This window comes from Narcine bancroftii, chromosome 6 (genome assembly GCF_036971445.1).
Source record: "Narcine bancroftii isolate sNarBan1 chromosome 6, sNarBan1.hap1, whole genome shotgun sequence".
NCBI lineage: Eukaryota > Metazoa > Chordata > Chondrichthyes > Torpediniformes > Narcinidae > Narcine > Narcine bancroftii.
In genome coordinates, this window is record NC_091474.1 from 15,179,731 (window position 1) to 15,202,626 (window position 22,896).

The 22,896-nt window shown below is 39.2% G+C and overlaps 2 long non-coding RNA genes across 3 annotated transcripts in view; one reads left to right on the forward strand and one right to left on the reverse strand.

The window, feature by feature from the left end:
* The window catches only part of LOC138735748 (uncharacterized), a 43,554-nt gene extending 21,208 nt beyond the window's left edge, over positions 1-22,346 (forward strand). For both annotated transcript variants that reach the window (XR_011339931.1, XR_011339930.1), the window contains one exon: positions 22,022-22,346. This is a non-coding gene — a long non-coding RNA (uncharacterized lncRNA). The remainder of the gene's footprint in view (positions 1-22,021) is intronic.
* LOC138735747 (uncharacterized) overlaps positions 16,858-22,896 on the reverse strand; it is a 66,486-nt gene continuing 60,447 nt past the window's right edge. Inside the window, exon 3 of the long non-coding RNA XR_011339929.1 lies at positions 16,858-17,101. This is a non-coding gene — a long non-coding RNA (uncharacterized lncRNA). The remainder of the gene's footprint in view (positions 17,102-22,896) is intronic.

Below are 22,896 nucleotides of genomic sequence, written 5' to 3' on the forward strand. Positions count from 1 at the left end.
GTGAGTTGCTTTGAAGTAAATGAATGTGGATTTCATACCACTGTTGGGATTATAAAAGAGTTTGAATTATTAGCAGTAGAAAAAATCTGCTTTTATCCTAATGTATGGAAAGCAGACCGCAATTTGTGGACAGCAAAGCTGTTTTCACAGGAAGAAACACAAAAGCTGAAAATGGTTCCAACTTTATTTTGCATGCTATCTCATTATTCTGTGAATTGCCCAGGCAAAGTTTTGTAAGATAAGAGAAACTAGTTGCATAATATCCAAAAGGAGTTCAGGGAAACACAGTTTGCATAACGGTTAGCTCATCGCTGTTGCAGCAGCAATAAGATTTGGGGTTCAAATCCCACTCTGCTTGTAACGACTTTGTATGTTCTCATGTCTGCATGGGTTTCCTCTGGAGGGTCCGGTTTTCTCCCACCAAAACATACCAGGGGTTGTAGGTCAATTTGGTGTAATCGGTCAGTAATGGACTTATGGGCTGTATGTATAAATTTTAATTTTAATTTAAAATATTTAAATTTAACCAGGGCTTCAGAATTAGCAACACTCTTTTAATGAGGCTGCCACTTCTGTATGGAAATGTACCATGTAAAATGTTGGAATTCATCAGGAAGATTTATGCCATATGGGACCCGTCCAGTTGGATCAAGCCCCTGAAAATTATGATGGGTCCTGCTGTACCTGGCTTTTGTCGCCTTATCTCTGAGTGAATCTCACAGTAAATTTCATAACTATACTCAATTAATCAGGATTCAATTTTAAGAAATGTGCTTCTGCTTTTTCATGAGAAAAACAAAATGTCCTGAAGAGTGGTATTGTGAACACACTGAGTTTCATGCCAGTAAGTATAATTGTTTTCAAAAATGGCTGCAAATAAGTCATGTTATATTTTGTTGCATGATGTCTAAGTGACTTTTTATGGCACGCTGAGCCATAATCACTGCTCTGCAAACTTTCTGGCTCTAAAAAGGTGATATTTATGTTTGTGGATTGGAATTCCCTTGGATTTTATACAACATATAGCTGCTGGTGAGCCTTCTTTGTGACTTCATTCGACACAGAGGCTCCAGAGCAGATCCTTGGAGATGTTAACAGCCAAGAATTTGAGGTTCTTGACCCTCTCCACTAATGAGCCCTCAATGAGGACTGGGCCGTGTTCCCCTGACTTCCTCCTGAAGTCCACAGTCCTCTCCTTGGTTTTGCTAATGTTGAGCGCAAGATTGTTGTTGTTACACCACTCAATGAGCTGATCTATCTCCCTCCTGTACACTTCCTCATTGCCGTTTGTGATTCTGTCGACAACTGTGGTGTCATCGGCAAATTTGGAGAGAGCATTGGAATTGTGCCTGGCCACACAGTCAAGGTAAGTGAGAAGGAAAACGTCAGAGGGAAAATTCATTGGCATCAAAACAAAAATCATTATGGGATTTGTACAACAATGGCTACTGGTTACTTCAAAGCAACTCCTATCTCTTTTTAACCTAGTTTGGCATTTAAGAGAGAAAGTTTTCTTCTTGTCTGCACACTATTTTTGGAAATAACTGGATGACAATAAAGTGTGGAATATTTGATTGTCTTTCCTGAAGGATTTAGGTCAATTGTATTATCCTTTTGACTGCTCTGCTGTCTTCAGTCATCTTCTGGGGATTGAACCTATGACCTTCCTGATCTGTATTGCTGGTTTTCACACTGAGCAATGCATTTACTAACTGGCTTTGTTACTGTTTGTACAACTTACAATAATAGATCATAATTTTAAAAGAGATCCTGCAAAATGAAGCAATAAAGATAATTGAACTGAGGAGGAAAGGTCAGACAAAGTAAACCATATGGCTGAAACTGGATACAATATCACATTATTTAGGTGCAGTTAATTTTTAGAGCTGTCTGATGTCAGTAATGCAAAACTGTGTACTTCATCAAAGCAAATTAAATGTCCCCATAAAGTTAAAACAGTGCATTTTGTGGCAACTTCCAAAGACAAGTATGAACAGCATAAAATGGTGTTGACACCAATTTTTGATCCAGTCTATTGCAGCATTACTTATGAGTATTATCTTTCTGCTACAATTTTAAGTGTGCAAGCAGATAAACCAGATTGTTCACCAACTGGATCCATAAATTGCCCGTAACACCTAATCAGAGAGAATGCACATTTCAAAAAAGAGTTGAATATTTACACAATTTGGAGTGAAACACAAAAGTCACCAGATGCTGTGATTGTAGTGAAAACGTAAATGCTGGAAAATGCTAAAGAAGGGCTCAATGTCACTGATAAGCCATTACCCCCTATGGACACTGCGGAGACATGCTGAGTTCCTCCAGCATTTCTGTGTTGTCACTTATTTACTCTCCTTGCAAAATGTTTTTTTAAAGTCCTCTTTCCTTCTCTTAGCTCATTGGATAATCTATTTTTGAATGCAAGAACGATCTGATAAATGGAAGTTGCACGGGTCAAAGCACACATAAAAGTTAAGAAGAAAATCTGCAGATGATGGGGCCTAGGGCACAACACCAAAGTGCTGGAGAAGCTCATCAGGTCACGTTAAATTATTGGAGTGGGACCTGTTCAGAAAAATTGGGTTGAAGGGGGACACATGCATAATATCCAAAAGGAGTTCAGGGAAACACAGTTTGCGTAACGGTTAGCTCATCGCTGTTACAGCAGCAATAAGATTTGGGGTTCAAATCCCACTCTGCCTGTAACGACTTTGTATGTTCTCATGTCTGCATGGGTTTCCTCTGGAGGGTCCGGTTTTCTCCCACCAAAACATACCAGGGGTTGAAGGTATGGAGCGCTAAGAGAAAAGATCCTAGGCATGCGGAAAGAATGGTGATCGTATTTACAAAGCCTGACGTTTCATGGTTAACACAGCTTTGAACATTTCACTTTCCTGTTCCAATTGTGAGGGAGAAGAAGTCCACTGCTCTGAATCTGTGTTTACACACACCTTCATTAGTGCTGAAGTCAAAGACAAATACATGGCATCATTACGTTGGAGTCCAGTTTTGATCTCTTGCACTGCACCAATGAATCACAAGATAAATTCAAGGAACAGCATCTCATCTTTTTAAGCTTCTGTTGGGCTTAACTGTAAGATCAATAAAAGGGCCTTCAATCTATAATGGTATCTTTGATTTTCTCTCTTCATATTGGCTACTGTCTTTCCAACACCCTCTTTTATTTCAGGTTTACAGTGACTGCAGTGTTCCTTATTTCACAGTTAAAGCATTCTCTCTCTTTCTTCATCTCTCTCTCTCTCTCTCTCTCATTTTTCTTTATCTCTCTCTCTCATTTTTCTTTCTCTCTCTCACACACATTCATTCGCTTACTCTCACTCTCTCACCTCACCCCCCCCCCAAAAAAAAACTTTCAGTCATCTGCCCTCATCTATTTTTTCTAGATTTACTTCTCATCCCTAACTATCACCTGGGGCTAACGAACCTTCACTGCAGTCTCACAGAGACCACTGACGTTCAGTCTTGTTCACTTCCACCCCTGCCACATTGCCACCAACCCCCACTTCCCTGCATCTAAAACACAACTTTATTTTCTAATCGTTCTCCTTTCTGATGAAAGGTCAGAATATCCTGTTTCTCCCTACATGGATGCTGCCTGATCGACTGAGTATTTCCCGCGTGCGCTCACTGCTCTCAGATTTCCAGCAGCTACACACTTTTGCTCTTCACCATCCCGACAGCTATTTCTTCTCTCTACAAAAAAAAAATGACAGGATTTAGTATCTTAACATATTATTATAATTGTTATCATTTTACTCTTTATGGTCGTGTGGCTGTTGGGAGGGATAATTTCAATTGTTTTCATAAGAAAACTATCCGGACAGTGATTGTTATAAATTATTCAATAGGTGTACAATTTCCATACTGCCTCTTTCACATACAAGTCTCAGTTTAACTATATTTCTGGGAATGACTTGCCCTTTTCTTTTCTGCTCCCCCTTGGTGTCAATTTTTTTCCTCTCACATTCTCCTTCAACCTTATGACTGACACTCCTTTAATTCCACAGGCAGGAAGCCTCAGGTGGCTTATTCCAGCTGGCTGTCCCAGACGTATGACACATATATACAGCGAGTCTCAATGAACTGTCTGAATATGGAATGATCTCTCTGATCGGTTGCAGAGATGGCTGATTTGTGACCAAGGAGTCGGAACCACTGTTAATCTTTTTGAGAGAAAGCTCAGCGATGTTGGGCAATATGTTCTCTGTGGCAATCCTGGGACAAATGCAAATTTATGACAGAGCAGGTCCAATCCCACAAATGAGGCATATTTTTAACTAATGGCCATTGGGAAGGATAAGTCACAAAGGGAATTTCTGCAGTCTGGTGATGGTAAATTGTGGAATAGAATGCCATTTTATTTGGTACGTGGAAAACCCCGGCTAATAAACGCAACTCTTTGTTAGCATATTGAAGCCTGCATCACCTCAATAATGCACTTGATTGCATCACTTTAGCAATGAAATAAGATCCATATTCAAAATAAGCTTACAAATTGACATCATGCCCATAATCTGGAATATAATTTATTGGGGGCACCTTCAAAATATGAAGTGTTTTTGAAAGTTATAATTTATTTTTGTGTTCTTAGTGATTTCAGTGGACTGAGGACAGCTCTACTGCCCAATGCCGATCATAACATTAAAAGTTTTAGATGTGTGTTCTTGACTTTAATAATGTAATATTTAGATACATTATATTTTATCAGGTTAATTCAATGTGATTAAATATTATCTGCATAAATTTAAATTTTTACTATCCTTGTTTCACTTCAGTTTAATTTTTGTGGCCAGTCAAAAGAGATTTATGTTAATACAGTTAACTTGCATCTGTACAGTTTTCCTTTTCAACGTCAACCTTTTAAGTTACAAGTCCATCTGGGACTTCACTGTTTCTTTTTGAAATAAATGGCTGTAATGATGTCATTTGGCACGAAGGGTAAATTAAACAAAGTGCAATTGTATACAATACAAATAGTGAACCTAATTAAGGAATCTAAGAGACTCAGTGAACGCCATTTCCGACAAGCCCATACTAAATCACTCGGAATTTCTTCACCTGTGCAGAGGCTTTGGTATGTAAGAAGCACCAACATTTAGCTATTTCTGCTTTATTCTGTCCGTATTAATAATATTGTGCAAAATTGGCCACTGTGGACAATATACACATTTATTAAACTTTGTGAACAATTGTTTTCATTGAGGCAAAATTCAATAACAGAAAACCTTGTTCGTTATATGAAATATCTTGTTTTATGCCTGGAAGCACATTAATCAGATCAATTCTCTCAAGTATTTATAACATATTGTTGCAATTTAAAAAAAAATATGATTTAAAACTAAAAATGACAGTTGGACCAGCAATAGTAACCAGAGAGAACAACGGATGTTTCAATCAAACATTCTAAGTCAATGTACTTGTTGGTAGTAACTCATGTACGTTTGATAATATCTTGCAAACAATCCAATAAAAAAACCAGTCATGACACCAATTGTATCAACTTACTGGTTGAACGGTATCAAGAGAGATACCAAGGTGTGCAAAGCACTGAGATAATTTCAATTTCATTGCTTGTGTATATCATTCTAATACCAACTCCAGACCAGTAATGCATCATGTGCATATATGGTTCTTCTTGTAAACACAGATAATTTAAATTTCCTCTGCTGTTTTCACAGTTGTCATTTTTAAAGTAAATCTATACAAAAAAGGCCAAGTTAAAAAAAAAATCTAGGCAGTATTCAGAAATTTAAATTGCTCACAGAGGAAATTAAAATTTCTTCCTGCTGGACAGACTTCTGAGTCCACAATAGTCAAGAGAGTGGGTAGCATGGCTGCCATGGTTGGTTGCAGAATCTAACAAAGTGACATCTCAATGGACATGGATTATTAGAGCTTGAATGTTACAGCATAAATGTTAGAAAATGGAAAAAAACCCCAGAACTCGTGCTGTTTTTCAGAGTGGTATGAGCTGATTCTTTTGAGCACCACTGATGACGATGCTTCTTAGTCAGGAGATGTACCCCATTGAATTGAGAAAAACCACCACACCTTTAACGTGCCAGGATTTAAAGGATCAATTTCTGGTGCTATTCAAGTTAGTGTTGTACATTGCAAATAAGAATTCTAATGAATTCCACTTTAAAAAAAAGTATTGATATCAGTCCTATTCGGAGATAATGATCCTTATCTCAAAACTCCATTTAGACAAAGCACCTCTTGATCATCTACCTGCCATTAGATAATATTGCCTTTGCAAGAACGGATTTTTATTTATAAAGCCAGGTGGAGTGATTAAAAATGGACTAAAGTTTTAGCGGTCTGTTGAATGGTTTCACAACCAGTCATTAACTGTCTCTGTGGAGCTGTTCCAGGACTTTCTATTTGTGCTTTAGATTTTATCATCTCTACTTTTAAACTTCTAAAAGGGTCTTAAAAAATTTAGGATCTGTTTTCTTTAGACTCAAACACAGGGTATCACTGCAGGCAGCAGAATTTATTGACCATTGCTAATTAGCCTTTGAGAAAACAATGGCAAGCCTTTGGAGTCATGACTGACCCCTAGTGATGAGATGCACCCATGGTAACTTTAGTTAAGAGCAATTCCAGAATCATAACCCATTAACACTGGAGGTGAAATTTGGTGCAGGAAATAGACTTTGTCTTTCTCATTGGTACGCTGCTGCACACTGGAGATGACGATGAAGGCAATAGATACTTAGAAGGAGGATGGGCGAACTAATCCTTGATGTTGTCAAGGTTCTTGAGCAACCTTCTAAATGGCGAGCCTGCAGGAAAGTGGAGCTGAGATGAAAGATCAGCAATAATTTTATTGGAGCGGAGACAAATGACTGAATTCCACTAACTATTTATTTTGTAATAGTTCCAATTGATAAACTTTGGGCTTAGATTAGGTAAGAGGAACAAAAAAAACCATTTGGGTGTAGGTTAGTGAGGTGTAAATTGGGGGTAATGCTGAATTGGCCTGTTTCAGTGCTATATGTAACTTTAAAATAAAATAAATTTAAATTTAAAAGATAATTGGGTGACAATACTGAGATGAATGGAACAGAATTTCAAAAGTGCAACAGATGCTGGGCTTTGTGTAAGTAACGGAAGATAAATTGCTCCCACCAGGAACAACAGCCCTGGATTTACAGCTAAAATGAGAATCTTGGAAACAGCATGTGCTTGAATTGGAATGAAAATTCTTTTTAATGATCATTGTTTTTTGAAGTTTAATTGCAAGCCTATATTATAAGAAATAATATTTCTAAACACTGTATAAACTTATCCTGCATTACTGGCTATTTGATTGGAATAGAGATGGTTTAGGGTGATAGAAAAGGTCACATTATGTGATGCCTCATCTTATCCTAGAGGTCCACACCAATAATATTCCATGAATTGATTGCATCTTTATTATGCAGGCAAACACATCAGCAAATCTCATTTTTGTGGCCAAGAAACAGCAAAAGACCTGAGTTCACAGTCAGTCTGCTTCTGGTAATCTGGTGAAAATGCTGACGAGGCATCCTAATCTGATTAGTTACCCTTGACCGGGCTCAAGCCTGAAACATTGGTGATGTCTGTGTATCTTTGCTCTATAAAGGACACTGTTTGACCTGCTGACTTTCTCTAGCATTGTATTTTTACTTCAACTATCTACAGACTTTTGTGTTTTAAGCCTGATCTTCTTCCAGTTATGTCATTGCCATTTTCCATCCACTTGACCGCCCAGAAGGACCAGACTGGTCTTTCATTTAGAGAATGCAAGAACAGTAAAAGCCCCGGTATCCAGAATTCAAGCCACTGGTAACCCAAGCAAATGGCAAAAAAAAGAGATATATTACTTATGGGTTGTAAGAGTGTGTCTCAGTCAATGGGAAAATTTGCATATCTGACACTCGCAATCCCTGTAGGTGGTGGATACGGGGGGGGGGGGGGGGGATTTTATTGTAACAGAAGTAACAATACTTCACTGAAATGTTGACCATGCCTATAACTCAATGCATATCTTTAATGGAGGTAAAAGCTCTGCTCTTAATGAAATTAAAATGGCAAGTAAGGAGGCCACAATCCGTCTGGAGCAGAATATTCCATTTAGTTACCCTTTCTGACATATCTTAATGCCATATATTTGGATGGGTATTGGGTCACCAAGTAGAAGCACAGTAAAGTTGGGAAAGACTACACCAAGAGAAAATGTATGAAATATATAGTTTCAAACAATTGTAATAACAGAAGCAAAAATGCTGCTATTTCTCAGTATCAAGGAAGCCAAATTATATCTTATAGATTAATTAAGTCAGTTTCTTTTCCTTCTTATTGTCCCAGATGTCAATGGGACTAGCCAAAAAAAAAAGTTTTGGCACAGACTAGATGGGCCAAAGGAGCCTGTTTCTGTGCTGTACTGTTCTATGCTTCCATGGTTCTATGTCGCCATTTTGAACATCTACCACCATTGATCATCTTGGAGGGTAACTTGGGCTCAAGTTTAAGGCTGCTATATTTATCTTTGGCCAAAATGCCCTCTTTTTCTGTGAATGATCTGAACCAAGGAAGTTGCCCACTTCTCCCCTCCAATTCATACTGTGTTCTTGTAATGAGGTGCAGGATGTGGAACAACACCTTGCATGCTGGTGACTGATTTAAGAGAGAGGTATGGTGATTCTCTGAATCATCTTTCAAATGGATTGGAGTAGCCAAGACTTTAATATTATTTCTTAATTTCACAGGTAGAACTGAGAACTAATTGTGTCCATGAATTTGAATTTTATAATTTTTTAACAATACAAAAGACCTCTCCAGTTGGTGAAACCCATACTGTCCAATTACACCCAATTAGTCGACCAACTTGTGGGAGGAAATCATAGCCCCTGGGGAAAACCCACGCAGGTCACAGGGAAAATTTACAAACTCTTTACAGATAGCACTAGATTCAAACCGGGGTCACTGGCGTTGCAGCGACAAAGCAGTACCTTGTCAGTGAGCAGGATTGTCCAGTCTTCATTGTACATTTGCAGCTGTTGTGAGTGGAGGAAACGTGGCCTCCCTGCCTGTCTGGAATGTGTGTATTGTGGGTGGTCGCATGTGCTCCCCTCCTGAAACTTATTCGAAGGTCACATCACCTGTCAAACAAGGTTGAACTCCAGCCACTCATTAGTGCACACCTTGCTGTTGGCTAATTTAAATCACCTAGGGTCATTATTGGCAGGAGGCACAGATTATCACTGTATATAACACCAACACACAGCACATTCTTTCTCTCTGCCTTGTAGTTCAAGCTCCGGACGTTGCTCCACACAAGGTCACTACTGTAGATGTTGCTGAAAGTGTCGAGGGTAAGATGTGTACGATACTGAAGCTAAGCTGTAGTATTGTGATAGATCAATACTTGCAGAGAGCCAAATCCCCATTGGTAAGGGGATTGTGTGTAAGAGTCCCTTTTTTTAGTGTATCTACTCAAGTGCGTGAGCGTGTGGAGTATTGTTGGAGTCCAACCTAGGTCCAACCTAAATGTCTATATCATTGCTTAAGTGAAATAGTAATTGAATACCTTTAATGTTCTGCCCTGTTTGTCTCCCATGTGATAATTAAAGTTTCATGTGATTGTAACACGTTCTCTTTGGGAACCCACCGAACCTGATACACTTTCCCAACACAATAGCAAGTATATGCTACACTCTTCTACCATGACTAGCACATTTTTATCTTGCATCACTTCTTTTGTACATTGGTCCGTGAAACACTCAGCATCTTGAAGCATGTTGTATCGAATTTCTGAATTGAGAGTCTTCTCTGGATGTTTAGGGCAGGTGCATTTTCTCATCTTGGTGACTTTTCTGTTTGGGCCATTCATTTAGGGTCCATGAGATGATTTAAAAAAAAACTGCTGGCTGCCTTGTTGCATTTTTTGGCAGCGAAGAAGAATAGTTAAACACCAAAATATTATTTTTCCAATAATGAAGAATTGTTTAAGGAAAAAAAAACATGACATCAGAGACCAACACATTGCCTTTCCCTGTGAAAAACTGAGCCAGTTAAGTCATTTGATACATATGATTTATTATTTCCCCCGTGAGAGGTACTTCTTCCATAATAAGCCATTAGTCTAAGTGTTTCCATCCATGATTTCCTTTGCTTTGCACCACTGTTTTAAGAGAAATTGAGTTGGTGAATACTTTGATAATACCCATGTGCTGTTATTGTATTCAGAGTTTCTGTCCTTACAGCTATCAGAACAGCTGACTTCCACACAGGAACAACATAAGCTCCACTCTGATCTGAGTATTCCTTAGCGATGTTGACTGGGGACTAAATATTGGCCAAAGCATTAGGGATGAGAGGTTGACAGATTAAAATCTCATCTGAAAGATAGATGTTCTGACAATGCTGTATTCCCTCAACACCGCAGAGGACGATCAGCTCTGATCATTGCCCCTGAGCCTTTGGAGTGAGTTTGTGCTTCACACTAACTCATGATAGATAGTGACCTGGCTTCTCATTTAGAGAGGAAGAATTTTGGAATTTGATATGCTTTTCAAGTCTGCTCTGCCATTCAATGTGATCATGGCTGATCTGATAATAGTCTCATCTCCACCTACCTGTCTTTTCCACATATGCCTTAATTCCCTAATTATGTAAAAATCTATCCAACCTTGTCTTAAATATATTTTACTGAGGTAGCCTCCACTGCTTCAATGGATAACAAATTCCATAGATTCACCATTCTCTGGGGAAAGAAAAACCTCCTCCTCATCTCAATCCTAAATCTACTACCCCGAATCTTGAGTCCATGTCCCCTAGTTCTGGTCTCCCCACACCAATGGAAACATCTTACCTACATCTATCCTATCTACACCTTTCATAATTTTTATGTTTATATAAAATCCCCTCTCATTTTTCTAAGTTTCAGTGAGTATAGTCCCTGATGATTCAAATTCTCCTCATAGGCTAACCCGCTCATTTCTGGAATCAATCTGGTGAACCTCCTCTGCACCACTTCCAAAGTATGGAGAGCAGAATTGTATGTAGTACTCCAGATGTGGCCTTACCAGTACCTTGTATCTTTCTTTGGCTTGGCTTCGCGGACGAAGATTTATGGAGGGGGTAAAAAGTCCACGTCAGCTGCAGGCTCGTTTGTGGCTGACAAGTCCGATGCGGGACAGGACCAGTACCTTGTACAGTTACATCATAACCTCCCTGCTCCTAAATTCAATCCTTTAGCAATGCACCAGCAAACCAACCTTTTACGATTCATGCACAAGCACTTCCAAGTCCTTGTGCACTATAGCATGTTGCAATCACTTGCCATTTACCGTACTTTTACACATATAATGTGCACATTATATGCATTTTTACAAGCCAGGTACACCTCCCCCCCCATGCACATTATATGTGTGTGAACCCAATCCGAGAATATTTTTACATGTTGAAAGAAAGCACACAATTTATAGCGGGCATGGAAAGTCAAACTAGCAACTTATAGTGAGCATGGGATTGTAATAGCAGCATGGAGAGAATGTGTACAGGTGTGGGAATTTTTGATCTAGAGCACTGCACCTTAATTGCTTAGACCTGTCCCCTGAGGCAGGAGATTAACATTTCAAGTGTCTCTGATCTGAGACAACATTAGGATGATTCAGTTTAATCATCCTCATTACGTGAAATCAAACCATAAAATTCTCAATTATAAACTAATTTTAACGAGGAAGGCTTTAAAGAAAGACTTTGGAAATCAAGACCGAATTAAAATCCTATTTAATTCTAAAGCCTGTCTTTGATCTATTTAATTGATTCCTCTCCAAACTTGTTAATGCTCTGATAATGCAGTATATAATGGGTGATTGACACCTCTGGGGGAAGTTGATTGGGTTAATTGTAGGAAATTAATTGTGAAAGATAGTGGGACCATGGAATGTGATTTGTCTCATGTAATTACTCTTGAAAGTTGGTATATGCGTGTGCATGCTGTACAAAAATATTTCACTCCATTTATGATTTTCTGCACATTATATGAGTGAAAATATGGTAAACAATAACCTGATTTTCATTTTTCCTTCCAAAGTGGACAACCTTACATTTACCAACATTGTACTCCACCTGCTGGACTCTTGCCCACTCACTTAACCAAATTTATTTATGTTTAAAACTTTTTACATGTTTAATTTTAATTTTTCAAAATGATTTGTCTTTATTTATTTAACATTTCTAAATGTCTTTTCATATGTCACTAGGGGTATTTAAAATAGTAAAAGGCTTCTGGTGGTTTGTGGACAGGTCCTAACTTTCCCTTCCTGTGTCCCAGTCTTGACATATCACAGATTTGGTTAAGCTATTAGATCTTAATATGTATATTTAATTTTTCTTTAATACTTTTTCTTTCTTTATGGCTCTCCTTAGGAGAGTTGGCTGAAGGGGGGTGGGGGGTCTTTTCTCTTTTTTTTTCTTTTTTCCCTACATATTAAAAAATAACGTTCATGTGTATGGTTAATTGTCAGTCTGCCTGTCCCGCATCGGACTTGTCAGCCACAAACGAGCCTGCAGCTGACGTGGACATTACCCCTCCATAAATCTTCGTCCGCGAAGCCAAGCCAAAGAAAGAAAGATGTCATATATTATTTTTTTTTTGAACTAATAAATAAAGTTTAAAAAAAAAAGATTTGGTTAAGCTTAGAGTGATTTTTCTCTCATCTCTCAGCACAGAAGATGATTTCTGGACAATTGTATGGGGAGCTCAGAAAACTTATAACATTCCACACCATTAAACAGCCAACACAGTGAAATGGCAGGACCTTATGGACATGGTTGGCTTGGAGGGTGGCATGGTTAGAATACCGTTAGCACAATGCTATTAGAGTCAGTGACTAGGACTGGGTTTCAAATCTGGTGCTGTCTGACAAGAGTTTGTACATTCTCCACGTGCCTGCGTTGGTTTCATCCAGGAGCTCTGTTTTTCTCCCAGCATATATTTGGGCGAAATGGGCTCATGGGCTGTTACCATGCTGTATATCTAATTTAAAAAAAGAACAATGTGATCACCAAAGTTTAGCACTGCTGTGGGGTTAGCAGAGGGAATGACCTTGAATAGTGGGCAAGTGAGAGGTATCCACCTCCTTGCCACTTTGATAAATGCCATGAGATAATTCGTACTCATTAATATTGTACCACCAGCAATGAAATACGTAATATTAATAGGAAAGCAAAAAAAAACTGCAATTGTGAGAAATTTGAAATGAAAGCAGAATATTTTGGGAATAGACAGCAACAGTGGAGAGAGAAACTGGGTTAATTTTTCAGTGTGTGACCTTTTATCAGAAATAATATCAATCTGCTTCTGTTAGTGTTAACTGATGAACAGACATGAAGTAATTATTGTAATTATTTTAGAGACACAAGAAACTGCAGATGCTGGAATCGTGAGGAAATAAAAATAAAAAGTAAAACTCAAAAGTCTGTAGACACTGTGATTTGAAGTAAAAACACAAAGCTTGAGAAACTGAGCAGGTCAAAACAGCATACTTTGTATTGCAAATATAAAAATACCTAACTAACATTTCAGGCTTGAGCCCTACATCAAGTCAACCATTCAGGTCAGGACTCTAAAATATTGCTGATGTGCAATGTTAGCTGTTCTTTTAACTCCATGGGTGCTGTTTGTTCTGCTTCTCTTTGTTTGCCAAGTATTCGACATTCTCTTTTTCAATATCTTTCAATTTCTTTTCTTTATCAACTCCAGTTCAGCAATTAACATCATCATTCCCTCAAAGATGATCAACAAACTCCAAGACCTTGGAGTTAACACCCCACTGTGTAATTGGATCATGGATTTCCTCAACTCCAGACCACAATCAGTGAAGATTGGTAAGGACTTCTCCTCCACAATCTCCATCAGTATCAGAGGGCTGTGTACTTAGCCCCCTGCTCTACTCACTTTACACCTATGACTGTCTAGCTCGGTACGACAATAACACCATCTACAAATTTGCCGACAATACCACGGTAGTGGGTTGTAAAGAAGATAGGGGATGAGTCAGTTTACAGATGGAGATTGAAAACTTGGCTGAATGGTGCACCAACAACAACCTTGCACTCAATATCACCAAAACTAAGGAGCAGATTGTTGACTTCAGGAAGGGAAAGCCAGAGGTATACAATTCAGTGATCACTGAGGGGATCAAAGGTGGAAAGGGTGAGCAAATTTAAGTCCTTGGGATTCACTATCTCTGAGGATCTTTCCTGGACCCAACACACCAATTGCATCATGAAGAAAGTACATCAGTGCCTCTACTTCCTCAGGAGTTTGCAGAGGCTTGGTATGACACCAGAAACCCTGGCAAATTTCTACAGAGGTGCAGTGGAAAGTGTGCTGACAGGCTGCATCATGGTCTGGTATGGGACCACCAACACCCCAGAGCATAAGCCCTCCAAAAGGAAGTGGACGTAGCCCAGGACATCACAGGCAAAACCCTCCCCACTATCGAGTACACCTTCAGGGAACACTTCCACCGAAGAGCAGCAGCAACTATCAAAGACCCTCACCACTCAGCACACACTCTGTTCTTGCTGCTGTCATCAGGAAAGAGGTCTAGTTGTTGCACCATCAGGTTCAGGAACAGCTACTCCTCTCTAACATTGATAAAGTAAATCAGAGACTCATTTAAGGATTCTTACTTGTGCACTTCATTGATTTTTCTTTACTCTCTCTGTATTGTACAGTCAGTTGTTTAGATTCATCACGTGTCAACAGTTCTTTTGATTGTTCACATGTTTACCTTGCGTACAGCTTACTTTTTGACTACCAATTAGTGATAATTCTGCCGTGTCCTCAGGTAAAAGGAATCTCAGGGTTGTATGTGATGTCATGTATGTACTAATAAATATGAAATCTGAATATAACCTATTATTTGCACCAAGGCACATTTTGTGCTTTGAACTTAATTTATATTAGAATTAATCAGCTATATTGAGAAAAAAATACCATTGGAAATGACTAACAATTGAAGTGAAGATGATCATGTGGGAGTTCATCAATGACAAATTTTATGAGCCCAGAAAATCCCAAAACCCAGCAGCAATAGAAATTCACCAAGACAAATGGTTACTTAAACAAAAGTTACTTTTAATTATCTTTAAACATGAAAACAGGATCAAACTTATTACGATTAACTTAACTTACCCTCCTTCTAATTCTAAGTGCACGTATATGTAATGTGTGTATAAGTTCAGAAAAGTTCTTTGATTCACAGTCCAATCTCACTTCTCACTCCTCCAAGTTCACTGGTATTAGGCAATTCTTAGACTGTGCACAGAATTTAACATTTATGAATCTTCACCAGGCTTTGGTGCTTGAAAGGTAAATGGTTACTGCTCAGGAAGGTTCTTGACAGTTTTCAGAGAGATTTGTTACTCATTCGACACACACACACACAAATTAATTCTTTCTGATCAGCCACTTCAGTGTCTTGTTGAAGAAACTTGCCCTATCAGAGTTTTCCAGATGATAACCTCTTCTTTCAGATTACCACAGAGTTCCTTTTCTGTTTCCATTATTTCAATTGAAATATTATATAGCCGCCATCTCCTCTTGAATGGACCACAAGGGTTTTGACCAGGCTCACAACCCATTTTCAAAATGGGGTTTTTCCACAAGCTTGCCAGCTTGTCTTGTTCCAGTCCCAGATGCTGCTGCTGCTGAACTGTAGAACTGAATTTTTTCTCTCTCTCTCTCCCCCTCCCTCACAGAGAAAAACACAAGACCCTCTTAAAAATGCAAACTGCATTCAGACAGACTTTGGCACCAGGTCCGTTCATCTGTTGCTTTCCAAAGCAATAATCCATTAATCCACAGCATATCCTAGTTGTAAAGTCTCTATAGTTTTGCAAAGACACTCAGAAATTGCAAAGGAAGCAATCGATTTTACTCTCCACCAGGATGATTCTTGCAGATACCAAGGGATGGAAACAGATGTACCCTTGATGATTTTTGGGGCATAAAACATGTACAAAGTACACCAAACTAGTCTATGAATTGGATTACATTCTAAACAAGCCTGATGTTTTATCTGAAAGTCACAAAATTAGAACATCTTTGATTTAAAAAAAAAATTACCACAGCTTCTTCCATGTAAGAATCTGTGAAGCCTGACCTATAATGGAAACAAGGATTTAATAGGGTGGTGAGGAAGGGGAGGCTGAGAGGTTGGATCATGGCTGTTGGTGGGGTGGAACCGTAGGATGGGCTTGGAAGGTCCTATCCAGACGGTGACACTCCCCTGATTTGGAATGAGCTGACAGTATTCCTTTCCAGAGGCTGCTTCTGTGACGTGACAATATCAGTTCACTGATTCTTCTGTCCGTACTCAGCACTGCCAGTAAAACTTTCTTCAATACATTAGAATGACTGGATGAGCTTTATAAAATGCAAAATTGATGGGACTTTGCAACTACCCATAATTCACTTGTTTCAGTGTAATGTGTTAATGAAGGTTGCGAACAAGGATCATAGGTTATGACCTCAATTCAATTTTTGTGAGTAATTAAATGGCCACTGATGTCATGAATTGTGATGAATAAATTGCATAACTTCAACACAGCAAGTGTGTTACAGGAGGGCTTTCAACAGGTCAAGAGTGCAGTCAGATCAAAACATGTGCAAAACATTTTTGTTTAATGAAAATGCAAATAGGTCCAATTTCTTGTCACCTTTGTTTATTTCCACCATTGAAGATTTCTTAGAGTCTTTTTTCAGGCATCTAAATTTGCACCTTACATTCAGGGCCTGCCTGACACCTGTTGAAAGACCCCATCTAGAAATTAATTGGTGAGGAGTCTTACCCCAGTCCAAATTTTTCTCCTCCCTGAATATCAATCTCCAGATAAGTTGAGTTGAACTTTTTGTTAAAATATTCTCTGAAGAGCTGGATGAAACACAAGCACTCTTTTGTTGACTAAGGGTGGTACGACTGATGTTTTGTTCAAGTGAGCTGACTAGAAGTAATAGGACTAGAGTCTGGTGTTGCCGATGGTTTATCTTATCAGGCCTCAGTTCAGATCTGTTTTGGTCATGTCGAGTCTAGATTTGGAAGAAAAAAAATTGAGCTTATTTTCAGCCCTTTTAATGATTCTATTACATATAACGATTATTTAAATACAAGGAACTTCTGAAAGTAAAGAATAATTTTGAAGCATTTTGTGGAGAATTAAAATTATGTTCAGTATTTAAGTTAAAACAAATTGTTCATTTTGAACGACAAAGGTTGTCCCAATTATCTACTGATATACACATTTATACTGCAGGAACAGCTGAAATAATGTTGATAGAACATTTATTATTGCAAAATCTGTTCAGGCAAGTGATGAGGAAGAGTGCCATTTTATCAACCTTTTGGTCAGTTATCTTTCTCATAATTTGGTTGAACCTTGTCCTGTTGTTACAAATCGCCTACTCTCTTCACACACTTCCCGTTGGCGTTTTGTCTCTTCCTGCTTGAATGTTTCTCAAATAATAATTGAGACAGCTGGCTCTTTTTCAGTAGAGTTAAGAATCAACATATTGGTTCAAATGATCATTGCAACTTATTGTTTTCTATCTCAGTTGACTGGAAAGCTTCATGGGGGCTTTCAGTCTGGTTTGCCCTTTCGGTCTGATTCCCTCACCTCTTCCCTCCTTACTGAATTGTCACAGCTGACTAATATATTCACAATGTTAATTCTGGCAAAAAAATTATTCTTTAGGAGTATTAATTTGACTTCTATAATGCATTGGGAACTTTTTAATTTATCTTTTCACTTTCACCCTTCAAATAACTACCTTGCAATGGTTCTCAACCTTTTTTTTTTCCATTCACATACCTCTTTAAGTATTCCCTATGCCATAGGTGCTCCATGATTAGTAATAGATTGCTTAAGGTGGTATACGGGTGGAAAGAAAAAGTTTGAAAACCACTGTTTTAATTGTGCCTAATTGACTCGTTATGTGCACAGTTTCATTTTCTTTCTCTTTGGCTTGGCTTCGCGGACGAAGATTTATGGAGGGGGTAAAAAAGTCCACGTCAGCTGCAGGCTCGTTTGTGGCTGACCAGTCCGATGCGGGACAGGCAGACACGATTGCAGCGGTTGCAAGGGAAAATTGGTTGGTTGGGGTTGGGTGTTGGGTTTTTCCTCCTTTGCCTTTTGTCAGTGAGGTGGGCTCTGCGGTCTTCTTCAAAGGAGGCTGCTGCCCGCCAAACTGTGAGGCGCCAAGATGCACGGTTTGAGGCGTTATCAGCCCACTGGCGGTGGTCAATGTGGCAGGCACCAAGAGATTTCTTTAGGCAGTCCTTGTACCTTTTCTTTGGTGCACCTCTGTCACGGTGGCCAGTGGAGAGCTCGCCATATAATACGATCTTGGGAAGGCGATGGTCCTCCATTCTGGAGACGTGACCCATCCAGCGCAGCTGGATCTTCAGCAGCGTGGACTCGATGCTGTCGACCTCTGCCATCTCGAGTACCTCGACGTTAGGGGTGTGAGCGCTCCAATGGATGTTGAGGATGGAGCGGAGACAACGCTGGTGGAAGCGTTCTAGGAGCCGTAGGTGGTGCCGGTAGAGGACCCATGATTCGGAGCCGAACAGGAGTGTGGGTATGACAACGGCTCTGTATACGCTTATCTTTGTGAGGTTTTTCAGTTGGTTGTTTTTCCAGACTCTTTTGTGTAGTCTTCCAAAGGCGCTATTTGCCTTGGCGAGTCTGTTGTCTATCTCATTGTCGATCCTTGCATCTGATGAAATGGTGCAGCCGAGATAGGTAAACTGGTTGACCGTTTTGAGTTTTGTGTGCCCGATGGAGATGTGGGGGGGCTGGTAGTCATGGTGGGGAGCTGGCTGATGGAGGACCTCAGTTTTCTTCAGGCTGACTTCCAGGCCAAACATTTTGGCAGTTTCCGCAAAGCAGGACGTCAAGCGCTGAAGAGCTGGCTCTGAATGGGCAACTAAAGCGGCATCATCTGCAAAGAGTAGTTCACGGACAAGTTTCTCTTGTGTCTTGGTGTGAGCTTGCAGGCGCCTCAGATTGAAGAGACTGCCATCCGTGCGGTTTCATAACTCCAAAGGAAATGGGCCAATGACAATTTTTCTCAAGCAAAATATTTCAGTAACAATTGGGTCCAGAGCAGTGATTCTCAATCTTCCCTTCCCACTCACATACCACCTTAAGCAATGTCTTACTAATCACAGAGCACTGATGGCATAGGGAAAACTTAAAGTGATATGTGAATGGAAAGAAAAAGGTTGAGAACCACTCACTATGGCAAATCTATTCTTTTGAGGTAAGGAGACCAAAATGTACATCATACAATACTTCACATGTGTTTTCACCAAGACCCTTTATAATTGTAGCAAGATATCCTTGCTGTTGTGTCGATTCCTTTGACATAGAAACTGGCCTTCTATCTCATCTCATCCATGTTCTCTGTAATGCCGACAACTACCTTTACTCCTTTCATATCTAAATACCTGTAAAATTCCTTTTTAAAAAAATTGTATTGGTATCTGTACTCAACTCCTTTTTGCTATTAACTGCTTGTTTCAGCTGCATGTTTGAGTGTGGAATGAACAACATCAGTAAAACAAGTAGTGGAGACATTCATCATTAAATCTGGTGGAGTGACCTGCTCTCTATGAGAGAGAGGGGGAGTAAGTGCGGGGAATTTTGTCCCCCTTCTGTTTCTGGTACCACTGCAAATTCCAAAATTTTATAAAACAAAAATGCTATAATTTTTTTTCAAGTCACCTTGAAAGACAGCAAACATCATCAGGGTATAGTTCCTCGATACTAAATTATCAGCCGCAAGCATGCTTAAATCTTAGGAATCCACAAATAAAAGAAAATAATATCTCCTGTATCTCATATTATTCAATTAATAAATGTTAACTCTCAAGAAAACAATTATTGTGGTGAAACCTGAGCAAATTTGTTCACGACACTTCAAACAGACACAATCATGTGATTTATGAAAGTGTCGTTGAATTAATACCCTCTACATTGGAAATGCCACACCATTGATGATGTACTATTCAGAGAACATAAGAAGTTGGTAGATAGTTTTCTTGAGATGCTCTGAATGTGGCAGGTGTACTGTTCTTCATGCAGAACATCGTTTCTCAGAAGGTAAACTATTTTCTTGAATGTCCATTGCACAAGTTGAACATAATTAGAATTTTTAAAAAAAGAATCACTGTGCAAAATGTGAGTAACACAGCCTCACCTATTTACTGTATTTACCTTTATGCGAACATGAATCAATGAAGGAAAGACTACAGCAACTTACAGCCTCACTCTTTACAAGTCAAAGTGCTGTTTGCCAAATATTTAATGAAGTGTATTGTTGATTACTTTAGATAGTTTACCAGTGTGTACTCTAAATCATTTAAATATGACCAAAACATTGGCAGGCAAATTAATCCTTTCTGCCTCCATTACACTTGTTTACATTTCTTGAAGTCCTCTGGAGATGGACCTCTAATTCCAGGATCTTGTTAAGTTGATCACACCCTTGCCTCCTCCCCACCACCCCCCCCCCCAAACTGAAGCATTACATTTCTTTTCTTCATTAGAAATAACTCCCAAATATCTTGGCACTTACTCTGGTCCAGCTGCAGAGCAGACATTATTTCTTCAATGGCTGCTCTGTCCTACATTATTGAACAAAAAAGCATTTGAAAGGGGAAATTGTTCTCTGCTGAGGTTGCATTCAGGTGCAATTTTACTTAATCACATAAAGGGAAATGAATATACCCCTCCCCTCTCCAAAACTTGCACTTAAATATGAACCCAAACCAAATGTTTGGCTCATGATGATTCTTCAGGACTTTTTAAGTTGTGATCATTGAGATTTGTGTGAAATTTCTCCCGATCTACTGAATGAAAAAAGTGCATATTGGTGTTACAAATCTTGCATAAGGAGTTAGGGAGGGTAACAAGGTGCCAGAGGTAGAAGTTATTGGTTCTCTGTTGCAAGGAATGTACAGTATGGTAGGTTTCTATTCATCATTCCAAATGGGAGGAAGCCCATCACCTATTTCCTCTAGATGGAAGTGCTTTGTTTAATTTTGACAAAATAATTGCAACATGCTGTATTGTGATTTAAGATTCTCTTGGAACTCAAGAAAAACAGGAGCAAGCCACCAGGGCTTTCAATATGGTCATGCTTAATTGATACTGCTCACAAATTCCACTTCCCCTTCATCCCCAATTCCTCAGTCTTTCCAATCTTTGCTTACCTTCACCTTAATTATATTGAACGATCTGTCCTCATCGCACACAGGGACAGAGAATTGACTCTCTGAGATAAATTTCTAAATGCTTCAGTTTTAAAATGACTGCCCCTTTAAAAAAAATGTCCCCATGTTTGTAACTATTCCATTTATGATAACATCTCAACACCTCCCTGCCACCCCCCCTAAGGATCTTGTGCATCTGAATAAGGTAATCCTTTCTTCTTCTGAATTCCAAGAAAGAAACTGTCCAGCCCCTTGAATAACATGCGCATTAGCTGGGTGAAACTCCTTAGGACTGATATTACTCTATCCCTTGACTCAAACTGTGGACTATTCAAGATCACCACACCAACACCCTGCACAATTGTATAAAAACTTTCTATTCTTAAACTCCAACTCCTTCCCTATTAACTACTTGTAGGTCTCTACCTGATAACTTTTGTGATTTGTGTACCAGAACACCCAAATCTTTCTGAACTTCAATCATTTTCAGTTTTGTAAAACTGATAGGCTTTTATTCACAATGGAATGGAATCTCATCCATGATGGTGGGCTGTCCTGGACTGGGAAGGGGCCTGTGGAGCAGTCACTTTTATTCAGGAGTCTGTGGGAGGGGCCACAGGCACAATCCACCAATGGACATGCTCAGAAAGATGAATACACATACAATGGTTGAGCACAGCAGTTTTTGCATCAGTGGCAAATTTGCAAACCTTGCATTTTGTTCTCTCTTCCAGGTCACTAATGCAAATAGTAAACAACAGTGGGCCAAAAGCTGATCCCTGAAGTACTTCATTAGTTTCGTCTCTCCTATCTGAAAAGGGCCATTTATTTCACATCTATCCTCAAAGACTCCCATTGCCCAGGCCATGCCTTCTTGACTCTGCTACCATCAGGAGAAAGGTACACAAGCACCCAACGACACAGGTCAGCTTCTACCCCCATTGTCATCAGATTCCTGAATGAACAAAAGACACTGCCTCACTTTTCGTGCTCTACTATTTTTATTTTTTCTATTATTGTTGTAAGATGGTTCATAATATGAATGTTTGCACTGTGAAGCTGCCATAAAACACCGAATCTTGTGACGTTCATGACAATAAACTTGGATTCTGACTCTTTGATTTCCTTGCAATGGCAGTTCTCAGTCCAGTTTGCAATATCTGTGTATCTTTGCCAATAACTCCCAAGGCTACAGAGAGCAATGTCCAAACATTTCCTAGAAATAAGATTCAGATCTTCTCATTGCTTTGTTTAGCCGGTAACATCTTCTGTATATCTATATCACTGCCACAATTTATGATTAAGATTCTTCAAATATTTGGGAGGGTGTCTTGTTTCCAGAATCTCTTGAGTTGCACATAGTTGTCTCAACATTAAAGCATTACACCAGAGCAAGTATGGTTATGGCGACTGAGATTCCTGTGTTTATCAATAGTGTCTCAGTTATTTCTGTTTTTGTTTCTGGATTCAAGTCCCACTCCAGGTTCTTAGAGCTCAAGAACTTCAGCCGACACTTCAGTGCAGTACTGGGGTTCACACACAGTTGAAAAAAGTTGTGAATTAAATAAGTTGATCCTTACATAGGATCCCACAGCACAAATCCAAAGAA